Consider the following 17,274-nt stretch of genomic DNA (forward strand, 5'->3'; position numbering starts at 1 on the left):
AATGCAGATACAGGAAGCCATTAGAACCCCAGCCAGACAAAACCCAGAAAGAACCTCTGCTCGCCATATTATAATCAAACTTCCAAACACACACACCAAACAAAAAATATTGAAAGCAGTTAGAGAGAAAAATCAAGTTACCTACAAAAGCAAGCCCATCAGGATTATAGCAGATTATTCAACACAAACTTTTAAAGCCAGAAGGGCTTGGAGTGATATATTCCAAGTTCTGAAAGATAACAACTGTCAACCAAGGTTACTTTATCCTGCAATTATCCATTCAAATAGATGGAGAAATAAAGGCATTCCATGACAAAAGCAGGTTAAAGGAGTATTTGAAGACAAAACCAGCTCTACAGAAAATACTTGATAGAATCCTCCATGCTGAACAAAAGGAAAAACACACATATAAGGAACCTAGAAAAAACAAGCAATACTCAAATACTAGTTAACAGAAGAGAGTGAAGGTAGAACCAGAAACACATACACACACACACACACACACACACACACACACACACACACACAAATGGCAAACAAAAATACACACCTTTCAATAATATGTCTTAATATCAACGGCCTCAATGCCCCAACGAAAAGACATAGATTTGCAGACTGGGTTAAAAAGCAGGATCCTACAATTTGTTGTCTCCAAGAAACTCACCTTTCTACAAAGGATAGACATTATCTTAGGGTGAAAGGTTGGAAGATGGTGTTTCAAGCAAATGGGCCTAGAAAACAAGCAGGGGTTGCTATCCTAATATCAGACAGGGTAGACTTTAATCCGACGTTAGTCAAGAAAGATAAGGAAGGTCACTTTATATTGATTAAGGGCACACTCCAACAGGAGGACATTACAATCCTAAACATATATGCACCTAACATGGGGGCTCCCAAATTCATCAAACAAACACTATTAGAACTAAGGTCACAGATAACACCAAACACCCCACTCTCATCAATTGACAGGTCATCCAGGGAAAGAATAAACAGAGAGGCATCTGGACTAAATGAGGTCATAGAAGGAATGGACTTAACAGATATATACAGGACATTTCATCCAAAGGCTGTAGAATATACATTCTTTTCAGCAGCACATGGAACATTCTCTAAAATAGACCATATATTAGGACACAAAGCAAATCTTAACAAATTCAGGAAAATTGAAATAATTCCTTGCATTCTATCTGACCACAATGGAATTAAACTACAAATCAGTAGCAAGAAAGGCTATAGAGCATAAACAAAATCATGGAAACTAAACAATACACTACTAAATGATGAGTGGGTCAATGAAGAAATCAAAAAGGAAATCAAAAAATTTATAGAGTCAAATGATAATGAGAACACAACATACCAAAATCTCTGGGACACAATGAAGGCAGTTCTAAGAGGTAAATTTATAGCCTTGAGTGCCTATATTAAGAAATTAGAAAGGTCGCAAGTAAACGACCTAATGCTTTGCCTTAAAGCCTTGGAAAAAGAAGAACAAGGCAAACCAAAAATCAGTAGACAGGAAGAAATAATAAAGATTAGGGCAGAAATTAATGAAATAGAAACAAAAAGAACAATCCAAAGAATTAATGAAACAAAGAGTGGGTTCTTTGAAAGGATAAACAAGATTGATAAACCCTTAGCAAATCTGACCAAAAGAAAGAGAGAAGAGACACAAATTAATAAAATCAGAGATGAACAAGGTAACATCACAACAGATTCCAGAGAAATTCAAAAAAATCATAGGGACATACTATAAGAGCATATACTCCACAAAGTATGAAAATCTGAAAGAAATGGATGATTTCCTTGATCTATATGGCCTACCTAAATTAAATCAAAATGAGATTAATCACTTAAATAGACCTATAACAAACATGGAGATCCGAACGGTTATCAATAATCTCCCAACTAAAAAAAGCCCAGGCCTAGATGGATTCACTGCTGAATTTTACCAGACTTTTAAGGAAGAGCTAACACCATTGCTTCTTAAGCTTTTCCAGGAAATTGAAAAAGAAGGAATTCTACCAAACTCCTTCTATGAGGCCAGCATCACCCTGATACCAAAACCAGGCAAAGATAGAACAAAAAAAGAAAATTACAGACCAATCTCCCTCATGAACATAGATGCAAAAATTATCAACAAAATATTGGCAAACAGAATACAAGAATATATCAAAAAGATCATTCACCCTGACCAAGTAGGCTTTATCCCAGAGATGCAGGGATTGTTCAACATACGCAAATCTATAAATGTAATACATTACATAAACGGGTTGAAGGACAAAAATCACATGATCATCTCATTAAGCGAAGAGAAAGCATTTGACAAAATCCAACATCCCTTCATGGTAATAGTCCTACAGAGACTGGGAATAGAAGGAACATATCTCAATATAATAAAGGCTATTTATGATAAGCCTACAGCCAACATATTACTAAATGGGGGAAAACTGGAAGCTTTTCCACTAAAATCAGGAACAAGACAAGGGTGTCCACTGTCCCCAATTTTATTTAATATAGTTTTGGAAGTCTTAGCCATAGCAATAAGGGAAGAGACACACATAAAAGGGATACAAATTGGAAAGGAAGAAATCAAGTTATCATTATTTGCAGATGACATGATTCTATACATAAAGGACCCTAAAGACTCTACTAGCAAGCTGTTAGAGCTTATCAAAACCTACAGCAATGTAGCAGGATACAAAATAAATACACAGAAATCAGTAGCCTTCATATATGCTAACAACAAACACACAGAGGATGAGATCAGAGAATCACTCCCATTCACAATTGCATCAAAAAAAAAAAAAGTACCTTGGAATAAACCTAACCAAGGAAGTAAAGAATCTCTACAATGAGAACTTTAAAACACTCAAGCAAGAAATTGTAGAAGACACTAGAAAGTGGAGAAACATCTCTTGTTCCTGGATTGGAAGAATCAATATTGTGAAAGTGGCAATTTTACCTAAAGCAATCTACACATTTAATGCAATCCCTATCAAAATTCCAAAGGCATTCTTCATGGAAATAGAAAAAACAATCCAAAAATTCATTTGGAATCACAAAAAACCTCAAATATCTAAAATAATACTGAGCCACAAAAAAGAGGCTGGTGGTAACACCATACCTGATTTTAACCTATACTACAGAGCCATAATAACAAAAACAGCATGGTACTGGCACAAAAACAGACATGTAGATCAGTGGAACAGAATAGAGGATCCAGATGTAAGCCCAGGTAGCTATAGCCACCTGATATTCGATAAAAATGCCAAAAATACTCATTGGAGAAGAGACAGCCTCTTCAGCAAATGGTGTTTTGAAAACTGGATATATATCTGCAGAAGGATGAAAATAGATTCCTCTCTCTCGCCATGCACAAGAATTAAGTCCAAATGGATTAAAGACCTTAACATCAGACCGGAAACTCTGAAACTGCTAGAGGAAAAAGTAGGGGAAACCCTTCAACATATTGGTCTTGTCAAAGACTTTCTGAATACAACCCCAATTGCTCAGGCAATAAAACCACAGATTAACCACTGGGACCTAATGAAATTACAAAGATTTTGCACCGCAAAGGACACTGTGAAAAAAGCAAAGAGGCAACCTACAGAATGGGAAAAAATCTTTGCCAGCTATATATCTGATAAAGGATTAATATCTAGGATATACAAAGAACTCAAAAAGTTAAATAATAAGGAATCAAACAAGCCAATCAAAAAATTGGCTATGGCGCTAAATAGAGAGTTCTCAAAGGAAGAAATACGAATGGCATATAAGCACCTAAAAAAATGTTCTACGTCACTAGTCATCAGGGAAATGCAGATTAAAACTACATTGAGATTCCATCTCACTCCTGTCAGATTGGCCACCATCATGAAAACAAATGATCATAAATGTTGGCGGGGATGTGGAAAAAAAGGAACCCTTCTGCACTGCTGGTGGGAATGCAATCTGGTTCAGCCATTGTGGAAAACAGTGTGGAGGTTCCTAAAACAGCTAGAGATTGATCTACCATATGACCCAGCTATAGCACTCCTAAGCATATATCCAAAGGACTCATCTCATTTCCTTAGAAGTACATGCTCAACCATGTTTATTGCTGCTCAATTTATAATAGCTGGGAAATGGATCCAGCCTAGATGTCCCTCAACAGATGAGTGGATAATGAAGATGTGTCACATTTATACAGTGGAGTTCTACTCAGCAGTATCGAAAAATGAAGTTATGAAATTTGCAGAAAAATGGATGGACCTGGAAAGTATTATACTAAGTGAGGTAACCCAGACCCAGAAAGCCAAGCGCCACATGTTCTCTCTCATATGTGGATCCTAGCTACAGGTGACTGGGCTTCTGCGTGAGAATGAAAATACTTAGTAGCAGAGGCCAGTAAGTTAAAAAGGAGACATAAAGGGTAGAGAAAGTAAGAGGGGAGGATACTTAATAGGTTGATATTGTATATATGTAATTACAATGATTGTAATGGGGAGGTAATATGATGGAGAATGGCATTTCAAATGGGAAAGTGTGGGGGTGGGGAGGGAGGGAATTACCATGGGATATATTTTATAATAATGGAAAATGTTAATAAATATTAAAAAAATGAGAAAAAAAATAAAATAAAAAAAAAGCAGCCACAGACAAACTGAATGTTTTGTGCTAAGATAATTTTATTTTGCCATACATTCTAGATTATCACTCTCACATTCCATCATATTCATATTCCTAAAATATGTACATAATTGCATCAAATTACATCTATCTCAGACCACTTTATTCTAGTTTCTTATACCTTATATCTCATTTCCACATAAGACCTCATCAGAATGTCTTTCTTGTTCATATTTTAACTAGCACTCTGACCACACACAGCCACCTAAGTAATCCCTTTTTTTCTTTTGAGTCCTCACCAGAATCACCATTTTCACAGAAATTTATGCTTTTATGCTTTTTCTACCCTGAACTTCCAAGTTCTTTGAGCTTCTAGCATCATCTATTTCTAGAGCCATTGCACATTTCCAGGATTTGCATAGTAATACAACACTTTCACAATTTTCTGTCTTGGTTAATTTTCTGATGCTATAACAGAACACCAAATAATTTAGTAGGTAAATTATGTGGAACAGAGATTTGCTTCTTACTATACTGAGGCTAGGAAGTTCAAGAGGAATGATACACATTTATACATTTAGACAGGGCCTTCTTGATGTAATAATACCACATTAGAGGGTATCACATGGCCACAGAGGGCTTGTAGTAGATTTAAAAAATTTACATTTCTTATTATTATCAAAACCCAAGATAATTGCATTGATCTATCTATGAGGCACTCATAACCTAAACTCCTCCTCTTGGGCCCCATCACTTAATATTGTTACAATGTAAACTCAACTTCAATAAGAGTTTTGAGAATACAAACATTCAAGTCACAGCAAGTAACTCTTAGTTTTATATTTAAAAAAGGTTACCTAAAAATTCAGATTTCAAAGTAGGGTTAGAGACAAAGATGAATATATTAAATTTTCTCCTCTCAAGTCTATAAATAGTATCCAGAAATAATTTGGAGACTAAGGTATACTTGAACATTGTTTTAAATGAAAAATTGTTGTGAACTTATTTAAGAAACTCTAAACAGTATACTACATAATACTAATATATTATTTAAATGAAACTAGAGATGTTTTAAAAGAGACTGCTCAGTGGTTAACATGCTTGCCTATGAAGCAAAAGGATCCATGCTCAGTTTCCCAGTACCCATGCAAGCCAGATGCACAAGGTAGCCTTGCAGCAGCTAGAGGCCCTGATGTGCCCATTCTCTCTCACCCTCTCTCTCCCTCCCTCTCTCTCTCTCAGATAAATAAATAAGTTAAATATTTTTTAAAAATTTCAACATCCCTAACCATCAGGGAAATGAAAATTCAAATGACTATCAGATTCTACCTTACTCCAGTACAGATGACAATTTTTAAAACATCAAATGTCAACACATGGTGGTGAGGATGTGGTAAAAGAGGAACCCTTATTCACTGTTGGTGGGATTGTAAGCTTGCACAACCACTCTGGAAATCCATATGAAGATTTCTGAAGAGGATAAATATAGAGCTGGCAACAGACCCAGATATTCCCTTACTGGACATTTACCCTAAATACTTCATGCTTCAGTACAGAGATATTTACTCAACCGCATATATAGCTGCTCAATTCATAATAGCTAAGAACTGGAATCAACCCAGATACCCCTCATTGGATGAATGGTTAATGAACTTGTGGTATAATGGAATTCTACTCAACAGTAAGAAAAATGATACAATGAAATTTATAGAAAATTAGATTGACTTGGAACAGATCATACACAGCAAATTCAACAATCACAGAAAGGCAAATATCGCATGGTCTCATTCATCTGTGGTTCCTAACCTGGATCAGCTCAAGTTGCTAGCATATCTGGTAAGCAACTGGAGGTCCACACAATAGGGATTGGAAGGGCTTGCGGAGAGGGGGAGGGGAGTGCAGGGCAGGGGGAATAAATCACAAAACTAAACCCACAATAAACTTGTACCATAGAAACCTTTATCCTTGAAGATAGACTGAAAGATTGAACCCTTAACAGCAGCATGGGGGAGCACCTGAAAAAAAGGGCCCTGAAGAGGGTGGGACAAAGCCTAATGTTAATTTTTTTTTTTTTTTTTTTTTTTGGTTCTGGACTGTAACTCCCAGTACCAGAATGCAGCTGCTACTCACAGAGAGTCCTATGAGGTCCCCAACACAAGACATGCTTCTGTCAAAGCACTTCATTACCCACCTGAGGCAACAGGTAAGGCCTTGTTGCTATAGATACCATATACTGCTAGCACAGAACACAGAGAGACCTGGTTGGAATCCAGAAGACAGCCAGACCCCAGACAGTTAGCCCATCTAGTACTGGAAAGCACTACATGAGCTACTAGGGGGAAGTGGCCAACAACAGTTTGATCAACTAGGGGTTTAAGTGACTTGGAAGCAAATACCCTGACAAAATGTACACATAAGTGCAACAGTGGCACACAGCCTTAGTGGGTAACCAATAGCTTTCTGATTGGTTAAGAGATATGCTCAGTGAAAAGGAACACATATCTGGATTTGGGAAACAGGTCAGAATCCTATAGAGACAAAGATTATGCTCTTCAGTGTCAAGCTCTCACTAGTCTTTGCCTAAGAAGGACTACATCTATCAAGTTTTCCCTAAATTAATAATGCTTATCCCTTTTAGCCTATGCTGACTTCACTCTCTGTTTGAAAATTTGCTTTTCTTTTTCAGAAGGTAGTGAGACCCAAGGAGATAAACTATCCCTTGCACTTCAACCAATCCCCAGCTGAAACCACAGAGGAACTGGGGTGATGAACAAGAAGGCACTTTCCATGGAAAGCCTGACAATCAGTGCCAGGGTGAAGGAGATAGATGCAGAGGATACTCAACACCTACCAAAGCAGAGATCCAGAGGATCCTAAGAGCTCATCACTGAAAACAAACCCAACAAAGTTCAGGGAATTTTGCAGAAGACGGGTGAGAAAGATTGTAGGAGCCACAGTTTGGGTCATCAGGCCAAGAGGCATTGCCTCTCCCCTGTAACGGGCTTCTGCCCCCACAACATATAAGCCACAACCCTATGGGGATTACCTGCAACACCACTGAGGAGAGCCCCCAGCAGAATAAGGGCAGAGACGAGTGAAAGGATGGTACCAACATATGATGTATCCTTACTAAGTATGTCCATAATAAAAATTTCAAGAAAAAGAAAGGAAGGAAAAAAAGGAAGGAAGGACAAGGAAAGAATATTGTGGGCTGGAAGAATGGCACAACTTTGCATTGGCTTGCAAAGCCTGATGGTCCGGGTTCAGTTCTCCAGTGCCCACATAAAGCCAGATGCACAAAGTGGCCCATCTGGATTTCATTTGCAGTGGCTAAAGGCCCTGGCACATGCTGCATATACCTTCTCTCTCATTCAATCCTTGCAAATAAGTAAATAAAAATATTTTAAGAAAAAAATTATGAAAAACCTTAAAAAATTCAGGTCAAGCTGGGTGTGGTGGCACACACCTTTAATCCCAGCACTCGGGAGGCAGAGGTAGGAGGATCACTATGAGTTCAAGGCCACCCTGAGACTCCATAGTGAATTCCAGGTCAGCCGGGGCTAGAGTGAGACCCTACCTCGAAAGAAAAAAAAGCTTCAGGTCACTGTACTTTATATATTTTTTAAAATGTCTGGGTTACTTAAAATTATAATGGTGGGGGGAGGCTGGAGAGATTGTTCAGTGGTTAAGGAGCTTGACTGCAATGCCTAATGACCCAAGTTCATTTCATTAGTACCCAAGTAAACCTAGATGCACAGTGGTGCATGAATCTGGAGTACATTTGAATGGCACACCCATATTCATTTATTTTCTCTCTCTCTCTATCTCTTTCTGCTTACAAATAAATAAATATTAAAAAAATTAAAACATGAATAAAGACTATAAGCACTTACGTTTTGAGAATTACAAATAAGAACACTCTTTACTAACATTTTAAAATAAACTCCAAAACACTTTTTCACTTTCAAATTGAATGAAAGTGTACTCTTCACTAGATATACCCTTCTGAGTGTTCATGAGACCTTGACCCAGAACACTGTCAGTCACAGCCACCATTCTAACTAGTTACCTTCTTACTCTTCCTCTTTTTCCAGACTGTCTCAAAATAGCACCAAAGGTCTGATTTCCTTTAAAATATGACAATCTGTGGCAATTGGCCATATCAATGGTCTCTTTGCCAAAACTTCTCTATCCCTACCTTGTTCATTTAAGTTTTCCTGTCCCTGCCCTCTTGCTGTTCCAAGGACAATCACTCAGGCTTATGTATTTGCTACTTTTCTTTTTTTTTTTTTTTGCCTTTCTGAGCACCTCTTCCTGTAGGACTTTGCTGAGATGTTTTCTTTTCTTTTCTTTTTTATTTAAGGTAGGGTCTCACTCTAGCCCAGGCTGACCTGGAATTCACTGTGTAACCTCAGGGTGGCCTCAAAGTCATGGCAATCCACCTACCTTTGCCTCCCAAATGCTGGGATTAAAGGTGTGTGTCACCATGCCAGGCTCAAATGTTTTCTTATCACCAAGATGTTTCCTTAACACTTCTTTTAAAACTCCAAATTATGCCACTCACCTATTTCCTATTACTTCCCAAATTTTTATACATATCACATAACATCCATATATGTTCTATACTTAGTCCAATGACTCTCCTCAATAGAATGGAATTTTCAAAAATACAGGCTTTTCTTTAATTCCCTGATTATATCTTAGAACCTAGACCAATGCCTAGTAAACAGTAGCTGGTAGAAATTTCATGTATGCTAAACAAAAGTAGAGTTGTTTTGTAGACTATTAGATACCCTCTCCTAGAATTTGGAAAGAGGCCTGGGATGAAGTTTTAACTTTATTAGTCTTTACTGAAGATGACATTAAAATTATAGCACAGACACAATTAAAACCACATTTCCAGTAGAGTTTGTACTTGCAATACTTGTCAGAAATGTGTAATGACAAAAACTAATTCACTTGTATACAAAAGCATAGCGATAAAAATTATGTATATTTGTAAATTTTAAATTAATAAAACTTACAAAGTAAATTAAAAACATGTACAATGTGTAATTAATTTCAGGAGTCCAAATGAATAAGTTTTAATTTATTTCTAGCTACACTTGGTTTGTTTCATATTCAAGGTCATCCTGTCTTCTCACCAAATGAAGGACATTTGTGCCTTCTTATCCTGCTTGTGGTCTGACCTGAAGGCACAACCATGGAGAACTAACAAGGTACTGAAACGCATAATGTGCTTTTTCCAAAGAATTCCCATCTCTATTCTTCATCTTCTGTGACTATTTAATTGTTCTAGTGACTGGCAGGACATGTGGGAATTGAAAGTAATATACTTGAAAATAAATGGAGATTACAATTCTCTCTCCAATAATTTAAAACTTACTCTGAAGCCTCTTCAAAAAATAAATAAATAAATGCAAAACCCAAGGTCAGACAACACTTTACTGAGACTCAGCCATTAGAATGCACCAACAGTCCCCTTATGGATGTTGCTGTCTGCATTTTGTAGGAACAGATGTGAAAAGTGGGGAAGTATTACAAAATAACCACCACAACCACTCAGTAATTTGTGTTAATAGTATGTATGAAGTTGTCGGTACATTGTACTTCTTAAATGGCATTACTCGGCAGCTCCTACAATTTATTTCAACACGATGGAAATACAATTTGGCTGGAAGATGCCCAACTTCATACTAATCTAAAAGCTTTTTCAAATATTTTTAAGGTATATTCACAGCCACTTCTTTCTAAAATGTAATACTTCATCATCTGCTATATTTAAGTTTCTGAAATCTGCATTATATATTTCAAGTATACTTAAATCAAGGTTAAAGTATTGGGAAAGACTACATAATTTAACAAGCAATATGTTCTAGGAGGTGCTGACTCAGCAAGTGATGGGCCATCAACAGGCCTGTAACTGTATGAAAACTGCACATATTTACATTCTTAACTTTGTGAGAAATAATTTGAAATTTTTAAAGAAAATAGTAAGAAATAAAGTTAAGGGGGGGAAATATTTAAGACACAAAAACTGAAAATATAAAACCAGCCTGAATAGTAAGTGAAATGGAAATGCAGGCAAATGAAAGGGTTCAGGAGCTGACTATGCCAAAAGAAAACTGATATTAATCACCCAGCACACTAGACCCCACACTTGAAAAACTAGAAATAATGATCATTAAGGTAGAGTGAAGGAAGCAAGAGATTGCTGGAATCTAGTCTAAGTTAAAATAAAATAGGGAATTGATGTGAATTTCTCTTACTCTCCCTGCACACCTTTCTAGCTCTCATCATTGTAGCTAGCATTATAACCACAGATGCCACCTTCCTCACCTCAGAACCACAATATCCTGGAAGAGATTTGTGGAGTTGAAAGAAGAGAAAATAATAAAAGTTGAGCCTCTCAGGTAAAAATACTACAAATCATATTTAACATCTATTGAATGCCATACAAACATAGAATCAAGGTCAAACAGATTTTCGGGGTTTTTCTAATACATTTCTGTAAAGGAGCTGATTACTGAGCACAATGATTGGTAGAGAACCCTCCATTTTTCAAGACGGCTCATCTCACCTTCAAGCACGCCTCCAGCTGTTATTTATTCCACTATTACATCATTTAAATGAAACTTTTACCCAGACCACTTACTGATAAGAAAATCATCACTAGGCTAGCCCCACAGAACCTCATTTTGTTTACCTGGCATGGGTATGCCTGAAGTACATAAAGGTTTTTAAAGGTCCCCGGGTGATTCTTATGTACAGTCAAGACTGAGAACCATCCCACTACACTACGCTTAGTTGACACCATGGTAAGGATACTATCCCAGAGGAGCCATTTCATTAAAACTTTCATCCATGATCTGTCTACCTCTTGTTGGTTATACAATAGAACAAAACATTATAGCAGAGAAGTTTCAGATTTGAACTCAGACCTAATGCAACCACTTTCTGGTGAGTAATCTCATGCATGTTGTTGGACTGTCCTGAGTGTTGGTCTCCACATCTGTAAAAGAGGATAACAACAACCAAAAGTCAAAAAAAAAACAACTTACCAACATATCCCACACATGCAATGATGTCCTCCCAAGCCTTGTGAAGGTAAAAGTGGTGGGAAGCCCCCATGTTTCCCACTCCTTGACATCTTATCTGATAGTCCCTTCCCCTGGAGTAAAAAAGTCTCCCTTGCTTTTAAGCAATAGAATATGGCAAAAAATGAAGGGATTTCACAAATTCAACTAAGGTCCTAAATCAATTGATTGTTAATTAATTATCAAAAGGGACATTATGTTAGATGGGCCTGATTTGATCAGGATAAAGAGTAACACCCCCCTCATCCCCTGGAAGCTGGAAACTTCAGGTGGGAGAGATTGATTACTTATGAGTCTAAGGAGCAAGATGGCATGGATGGATACTATGTTAATCTGTGTCTTTTGATTGGAGACTTTATTTAGTCTATTGATACTTAGAGTTATTATTGATAGGTCTGAGTGAATCCCTGTCATGAAGACTTTGTGAAGCTTGCTATTCTCTCTCTCTCTCTCTTTCTCTCTCTCTCTCTCTTCATTTGCTTTAACCACTGCACTAGTTCTGATTATTACATTTTCCCCTCCTGTAGCTTCTTAAATCTGTTTGTTCTCTTTAGAGCAAAGTATTCTATCCAGTATTCTCTGTAGGGCTTGTTTAGTGCTCATATGTTAGAACAGCCAGATTTTATTGTGAAGTTTTTCTTTCTCTATTTTTGTAGGGATAATTTTTCTGGGTATGGTAGCTAGAATTGGAAGCCTTGGCCTTTCAATATTTTAAATATTCCATTCCAAGTCCTCCTCACTTTTTGATTTCTCATTGAAAAATCAGATTTTATTTCAATTCCAAAGTGTTTACCTTTATAAATAATGAGATGTTTCTCTTAGCACATTTATTACTCTTTCTTTTCTTTGTTTAGTGTTTGTTGCAGTCAGGCTTGCATTGTTGGTAGAAATCACCCAACATGAGAAGCTTTCAGGAAAAAAAAAGGGGGGGTGGATTTTGAAGTACAGACTCAACGGGATGCTCCAAGATGGTAGGGAAAGCTATGGCATGAGCAGAGGGTGGACATCATGTCCTGGCTGACATCAGGCATACAACAGGAACAGGAGAATGTCCCAAACACTGGCAAGGGGAAACGGGCTATAATACCCATAAGCCTGCCCCCAGCAATATACTGCCTCCAGGAGGCGTTAATTCCCAAATCTCCATCAGCTGGGAACATAGCATTCAGAGCACCTAAGTTTATGGGGGACACCTGAGTGAAACCACCACATTCCACCGCTTGACCCCATAAACTATTAACCATCCATGATGTAAAATACAATGCATTCAGTCCAACTTTCAAAGTCTCCACATTTTTATCAATCCATATGATGTGGAACATCCCCATAATCCAAGGTCTTTTAACTGAGCCATTAATTCCAAAAAGAAAATATCCCCCCAAATCCACAATGGTACAGAATAAACATTCACACTGCAAAAGATGTCATTGGCAAAGAAATATTCAATACAAGATTTTCAGGGAAAACATCAAACTCTGTAGGTCAAAGACCAACAACTCTAGCCAGTGACAAGTCTCCAAGTCCAATAGTCCTAACCAGCAACAAGTCTCTTCAGTTCTAATTCCGCCCCTCCAGCTAAGCTACTCACAGTCCTGGAAAGCTTCATCTGGGGCCGGCTGCTTGTCTTAGCAGCCATCTTGTGCTCTCCATTGCAACCCATGGTTCATCCTCACAGCTTCATCTGGTCTCCATGCAGGCAATCCTGCTTCACACTGCCAATGGCTGTTTCCAAAACACAAGGCCATGTTGCATATTCAATGATCCTCTCGTTCCTGCATTTCTTATACTCCATGTACCAGGTAGGGTGCCAATTTGTTAATCCAAGGGGGAATAAAGCAGACTTTGAAGAACAGGACACTCTTTGAGCATTCAAACCCCTTCATAAGATTGCATTCTTTCTGTTGTCCCAAAGCAGTTCAGCTGGCCCCATCTCAATGCTTGCAATCTTTCATATAATTGCAGCTGAATAGGCAGCAGTCTTGGCCCAAAGATTTCTTTCTGTGTCATATCCCTTTGCTCACACTGCAAACCTGTACAAGTTCTCAGGACATAAGGATAACAGAAACTCTCTCACACAAACTGCTTCTAGGCCAGTCTAAGCAAAGCTCTTTCTCACCCTCGGATGCAAAACCTCACAGTCCATAGTTCTTACTGCATTCAGGTCTTGCAACTCTGACCAGAATAGTTCATCATGCTGTACTTATAGAACTGCAAGGCATCTCTTAGGCCAAGTTTTCAAATATTTCCACATTCCATTTGAAAATCAGCTATAAAAGGCCAAAGCCACAAAGTCAGATGTCTAACAGCAAATGACATCACTCCTCAGTATCAACATTAATGTTGCAGTCAGGTTTGCATTGCTAGCAGAAACCACCTGACCAAGAGCAGATTTGATTTGGCAGGCTGTGGCGGGGGGAAGAGGTTTATTTTGGCTTACAGACTTGAGGAGAAGCTCCATGATGGCAGGGGAAAATGATGCCATGAGCAGAGGGTGGACATCACTTCCTGACCAACATCAGGTGGACAATAGGAACAGGAGAGTGTGCCAATCACTGCCATACCCTTAAGCCACCCCCCAACAATATACTGCCTCCAGGAGGCATTAATTCCCAACTCTCCATTAGCTGGAAACCTAGCATTCAGAACACCTAAGTTTATGGGGACACCTGAATCAAACCACCACATGTTTTAACATAATATGATTTTCCTATCCTGTTTATTTGACATCCTAAATGCCTCTTTTACCTGGATTGGCTTCTCTTTCATAAGATTTGAAAATTTTAATATGCCAATGTCCTAAAATTCTCCTCCTTATATGCCTATGATTGAAATATTGGTCTTTTAGGGCATCCCCCATTTCTCTGCACCAACTATTTTTGAACTTGTCATTGGCTTTTGCCTGCCTCCTGATCTATTACTTGTTTTGTCTTCAAGTCCTGATGTTCTTGCTCTCCTACACATAATCTATTCTATTGGTATGGCTTCCCTAGGATGTCTTTTTGAAGATGGGGGGGTACAGTGTGTACTATGTGGTATATGCACAGGTATGTGCCCTGTGGTGCTCCAAACACCCTTCTTCAGAAGGGGTCACTCAACTGCAGTATCTGAATTGGCATGGTATCCCACTCCATTGCTTTTTTGCCTTTTTTAATTCAAGAGCTTTGGAGGCTCTGACAATTCTCAGATTTTGGCTCCGATGCAGACTGGAGTTACAGGGACACATGGCCATGCCCAGCTATTTATATAAAATCAAAAGATTTGAACTTGGCAGTTTCAGGCACCTTCAGGCTCTCTTACTTGCGTAGAAATCACACTTAACTGCTAAGCTATCCTATCTCTCTTATCTCCTGGGAACTTTTTAATTGAATTATTTCATTTTTTATTTTTGTTAAGTTTTTATTTTTATCATTTTTAATATATATATGTTGACAACTTCTACACTTACAGACAACAAGCCATGGTGTTTCCCTCCCCTGCTCCACTTTCCCCTTCACAACTCTGCTCCCCATCATGCTCCCTCTCTCTCTCCATTAGTCTGTCTTTTAATTTGATGTCATCATCTTTTTCTCCTACTTTGAGGGTCTTGTGTAGGTATTGCTAGGCACTGTGAAGTCTTGGATATTGAGATCAATTTCCATCTGGACAGTTGTATGTAAGGAATGGTACCCTTTCTTTGGCCCTTACATTCTTTCTACCACCTCTGCAATGGACCCTGAGTCTTGGAGGGTGTGAGATGTTTCAGTGCTGGACACTCCTCTGTCCCTTTTTCTCAGCACCATGTTGCCTTTTGGGTCATCCCAGTGTCATTGTCATCCTTTTCAGAAGCTTCTCTAAGGATTAATATATGAGTATTAGCATTAAGTGTAGTGCTTTCAGTGCAATTTGGTGGGAGTAATATATGCATTTATCCAGACAAGATCTGGCTTTATACCCCTAAAGCTCACCTGCCATAGGCTTTTGATTAGGTTTTTAGTACCAGGCATGTATTCCCTCCCATAGAGTAGGCCTTCAGTCCAATTAGAGAGCAGTTGGTTTCCCCCAGAGCAGACATACCACTATTGCACTCGTTCAGTCATTTGGCCTGTCTGGCCAAACTTGAAGCTTCCAGTGTCCACTGTTTTCACCACTGATGACTTCTGTCTCCCATAAGGCTCCACACAGCGCAGCTTTTTCCAGCTTTCAGTTGGCTGGGCTACAGGGAGGTTTTCTGTTCAGCAACAGCTTGATTTCTCAGTGACTTTGCTGCTTAGGTATTTGAAGTCTTCAGCAATAGGGTCTTACTATATCTGTCTCACAGGACACCAAGGGCTTTGGCAATAGCATATAATGTTTTGGAGGCAACAGGGACCTCCCTGGCCAACAACTCACTGGAAGGTATCCCATCCCTGACACTGAAAATTTTCTAGTAACAATCTATGTCTTCTGGATGTGTCATTATTCAAGAAAGTAGATTTTCATATTTTATTCAGAATGTCTTGAATTTTGATTGACCTTTCCCCTCACCCTTCTTTTATATTTCTTCCTTTTGTTTCATTTTCACTCCTTGGTTTGACTTTCTCATAACATTTACTTGATTGTTTTTGTTCTTTTGGAATTCATTCAGTCATTTGTTCATGTCCTTATTGAATTCATTGAAGTGTCTATTGAGCTGTGTAGTTGATTCTCATTCACTGAGGTGTTTGTTCATGTTCTTTTTGTTTCTTGTATGTTTATTGCAATCTTTCCTCTATGTAGTTTTCACTGGAGGTTTCAACTATGGTACCAGGCAATCATGGAGATATATCTTGCCTCAGTTGCTTGTGTGACTTAGTTTGCTTTGAGGTTTACACATATGCAGATAATCCTATTGTATTGCTGAGAATGTAACAACAGTGGCTCCAATGGAGGACATAGGATGGTCTAGGGCTCAGACTACTCCAGTAACAGACATGTGTCTGGATCATAAACTCACTATTCAGGTTTAAGGACCTATGCCAAGCAGTTTGGTCCTTTTAGCTCCAAGTGGGTGGCCTGTTCAGGTCTGGATTGGACAGAGGAGTAGCCAATTATATGTGAACCAGGGGCCTTGGACAAGAAGTTAGGTCATTATGGCTGCAGAAGGAAGGCCTACATGTGCCTAGTTTGTTCTGAAGGGGCAGCCATTTGCAAGTTCACTGGTCTGGGCACAGGGTGGAGCCTATCACACACTTACCCTGGGCTGTGCCAAGTTCTCCTTGTTCTAGGAAAGCAGTCTACGTGTGCATCTAGAGTGGGTGCCTTAAAGAGGACTTTAAGAGTACTACCCAAAACACTTATATGTGGGGCAAATCTTCCTCACAGTATTCATATAAAAGTAGATATCAGCAACATAGTAAAATTTTCAGTCATGCAAAAAATAAATAAGATTTTGAAGAGACGGGGAAGCGGGGGGGGGGGGCTCGTGTAGATTCAGGGGCCCGGACCCAGGAGCTGTGACTTTGAGAAGGCCAGCAGCTCCGGGGGGCCGGTTCCGGCCGCAGCGGCCCCACCGGCCGAAGTTGGGGAGGTGGGGTGCCTAGCGCGGGGCGGGGAGGTGGGTTTCCCTGTCCTT

The 17,274-nt window shown here is 38.8% G+C and overlaps 1 long non-coding RNA gene across 1 annotated transcript in view; it reads left to right on the top strand.

Moving 5' to 3' along the window:
- LOC123461670 overlaps nt 1-7,826 on the top strand; it is a 44,662-nt gene extending 36,836 nt beyond the window's left edge. The window contains exons 2-3 of the long non-coding RNA XR_006637785.1: nt 6,715-6,811; nt 7,295-7,826. This is a non-coding gene — a long non-coding RNA (uncharacterized LOC123461670). The remainder of the gene's footprint in view (nt 1-6,714; nt 6,812-7,294) is intronic.
- The last annotated feature ends 9,448 nt before the right edge of the window (nt 7,827-17,274 follow it).

The sequence above is a fragment of the Jaculus jaculus genome, chromosome 6 (assembly GCF_020740685.1).
Source record: "Jaculus jaculus isolate mJacJac1 chromosome 6, mJacJac1.mat.Y.cur, whole genome shotgun sequence".
NCBI lineage: Eukaryota > Metazoa > Chordata > Mammalia > Rodentia > Dipodidae > Jaculus > Jaculus jaculus.